The 3,402-nt window shown below is 35.9% G+C and overlaps 1 non-coding gene across 1 annotated transcript; it reads right to left on the reverse strand.

Moving 5' to 3' along the window:
* Positions 1 to 2,863: 2,863 nt before the first annotated feature.
* Positions 2,864 to 2,970, reverse strand: LOC112516060. Its single transcript, XR_003069579.1, has one exon. It is a non-coding gene; the product is annotated as a small nucleolar RNA R71 (small nucleolar RNA).
* Positions 2,971 to 3,402: the final 432 nt, after the last annotated feature.

Here is a 3,402-nt window from a genome sequence, read left to right on the forward strand (position 1 = left end):
TGATTATTATTATGCATCTCAGCTGCAAGAGGTTCAAGGGTGGACAAGGGCAAGGTTTTCGCATATAGAATTATATTATTGTTATATTTTGGATGTTTAGGTTTATGTTTAAACTCACTTTTTAATGTAACCCGGTATGGGACACGGTTAGCGTTGAGCTATAAATTTTATTTTAATTTTTTAAGACTTTCGCTGTAATATGGATTTGTTAGCCGCCATATTTTAGGGTTACTTATTGTTATTTAATGAGAATGACGTGACACAACTCATGGTGAAAATGAGGTTGTTACAAGTAGGTATCAGAGCCTTAGTTTAAGGGAATTAAGTTAGTGATAGCCTAAGCTTAAACTGGGAGGGTATTAAGGGGATGCAAATTGGATGAGTTAGGTTACTATCAGCCTAGATTCGAATTAAGTGAAAGAGGTCAAAGGGTATATAAGTTTGGTTTTTTTAATAAAAGGGAAATGAATTAAGCAAAATAAGATATGTGACTGATAAGCATGGTTTATTACATGCTTAAAGTACCAATTTCCTTGTTTAGTAGGTAGATTCTTCTATTTTATCCCAACCTTGAGTCATTTTTACTTTCTTATTTTTCATTTATTATATTTGGAGCTAAATGTGGTGATGAATTTGTTTTAACAACAACTAGGGTAGATCTCATTTTTTAACTTATAAATATTGCACCTTATGCTGCATCATTCCAGCAGCATTAACCTGATCTAATGCGGCTTTTTGAAGAAGTGCTTTTTGATTCAGCCATCATACTACAAAGAAGGCAAAGTCTGGAGAATCATTGGTTTTTAACCATCACAGCTGGTGAGAGAGACTTTTTGGTGACCTTTTGAGAATGATGTGATGTTCCCTTTATGGTTCCCCCTTTATGAACAATTATCTTTCCAATGCTTTTGTCATTTTGTTTAGAACTTTTGTATAAATAGGGACCTTGGGTGCTCTATTGTAATCATCCCTTAACACTCTCAACTTTCAGTATCTTAAATTTATGCTTATGCAAGTGAAGTTTTTAATTTTCTTTAAATATTGTTCTTCGTTATGAGTTGCTGCAGCACTGTCATTTATTTATTTTTTATTGTCATTTAATTTCCGTCTTTACTTTCTGTCAATTCCTTTCAGTTATTTATATTCATGTCTTTACTTTATGTCATTTATATTTTATATCATTTATTTTCTATAATGAGTAGCTAATTTCATTAGCTTGGGTGTAGGATAAAGGGTGAAATGTTAAACCGAATGAAAGTGGACGTTGTTTCGCAATAACAATGTTCCACTATGTCATTCAAGTTTTATAAAACCAAGTACACTTCTTGACGAGTTGATCACTTTGAAAGTGTTAAAGTGCCATGGACTTAGAGATAAACCATTGAATACACGTCAACTTGAATGATATGAGAGGTAGACTTGAGAAAGTTACCGACAAGGAGACTTGTCATTTATGTCTTTCAAACTTAACTCCCGACAGGTTGGTAACTCTCTAAAAGTGTCAAAGTACGATAGATTCAGAGATGAACTATCTGGAACACACGCCAACTTAAATGATATGGGAATCGGCTCGAAAGAGTGACTTTTAACAAAGAGATTTGTTTAGCCATATAATTTGAAGACACCATTTTATCACTATCCCTGGTATGAACACCACATACAGGTATGGGTGTAAAGCTATAATATAGTGCAAAGGTGAAGTCCGAGAGGAATACCTTCAAGATAGGTGGTGGAACTAGTTATAGCCTACTGCATGCTATAGCATTTCTACAACATTGTCTGCTGAAATTTGTGTTTACGTTTCACCTCAAGTCTTACACCCTTGCTACCTTTATTATTCTGTTATATTTTCTTTGTTAACTCAGAATCAAACTGAAGTCTTCAATTTCATCATCTGAAATCATTTCTTTCATTAGACTCTTATAAGACTTTTGCTACAATCCTCGTGGACGATAATCCAGTACTTATACCACTTTATTACTTGGAAAGACGATATTGGATCGTATTGTATACTTGCTTTGTGGCCCAATTCCTTTGTCTAAAGGTGTGCGATATAACCGACCAAGTTTTTGGCGCCGCTACTGGGGATTGGCAAGCTAAAAGTTTTCTTTTGAGTAAAGTAAAATATTTGATTTTTCTAGTACTGTTTTAATCATCTTGAAAGTGGTGCATGCCAAGAACACATCACGGGGAATTTTTCGAACTTGATCTAGATATTGAGAGAACGTTTCACCATAGAAGGATGGCTCAAAGAGCATTTTTTGCTCTCCTCTCTCCTAACATGGAGTTACCACCTCCAATCATTCCAGAAATACCATATTTGTAAAATCAACTACCAGTTTTTGCACAAATACCACCATTTCCGAACTTTCCACAAAGACACCAAGGACACCCACATAATGATAATAATTTGGGTAATGAGGACACTGAATCGGAGCATAATGATCAACAAAGAGCACAAACTCCGAACATCATTAATCTGGAAAATTCCAAAAATGAAAGGATCATGGATTATGTTATCCCGGATTTTGAGCAATTAAATTCCGGGATAGTTAGACCACATATGACCGCTATCCATTTCGAACTAAAACCAATAATGTTTCACATGTTGCAAAAGAATGGCCAATTTTCCGGATTACCCTCAGAAGACCCACATTCACACTTAAAGTCTTTTATGGAAATCACTGATGCTTTCCTGATCCCGGGAGTGTCCAATGATGCTCTCAGACTCACTTTATTTCTATTTTCATTAAGGGATCGGGCAAAAGCATGGTTTAACTCTTTAACACTGGGATCTGTGCCATCATGGAGTAACATGGCGGAAAAACATTTGCGAAAATATTTCCCACCAACAAGGAACGCTAAGTCTAGAAATGAGATTTGTTTTTTCAAACAACTGGATGATGAAGCTATTCCTGACGTGTAGGAAAGATTCAAAGAGCTATTGAGGAAATACCCACACCATGGCATTTCGTACTGTATTCAACTTGAGAGGTTTTACAATGGGTAAAGTCCCATGGCAAAACAAATGCTCGATGTGACTGCAGGCGGAGCCTTTACAGTCAGTACCTATAATGAGGGATATGAAATCCTAGAAAAGATATTAGCAAACAATGGGCATTAGGCCGACCCACGTGCCAACCACAGAAAAAGTCTGCTGGAATACATGATGTAGATGCATATACTGCATTGACAGCTCAGCTCACCTCCATGACCAACATGCTGAAAAATTTAACTTCCGGTCAAGGAGTACAACAATCAGCTAATACATCTGTTCCAACAGTCCTATCTATGCAGTGTGTGTGCTGTGGTGGGGAACATTTGTATGAACACTGTACCCATAATTTTGAATTAGTAAATTATGTTCAAAATAGAGCTAATCCCTACTCTAACACATATAAT

This window comes from Cynara cardunculus, assembly GCF_001531365.2.
Source record: "Cynara cardunculus var. scolymus isolate 2C chromosome LG 7, CcrdV1, whole genome shotgun sequence".
Lineage (NCBI taxonomy): Eukaryota > Viridiplantae > Streptophyta > Magnoliopsida > Asterales > Asteraceae > Cynara > Cynara cardunculus.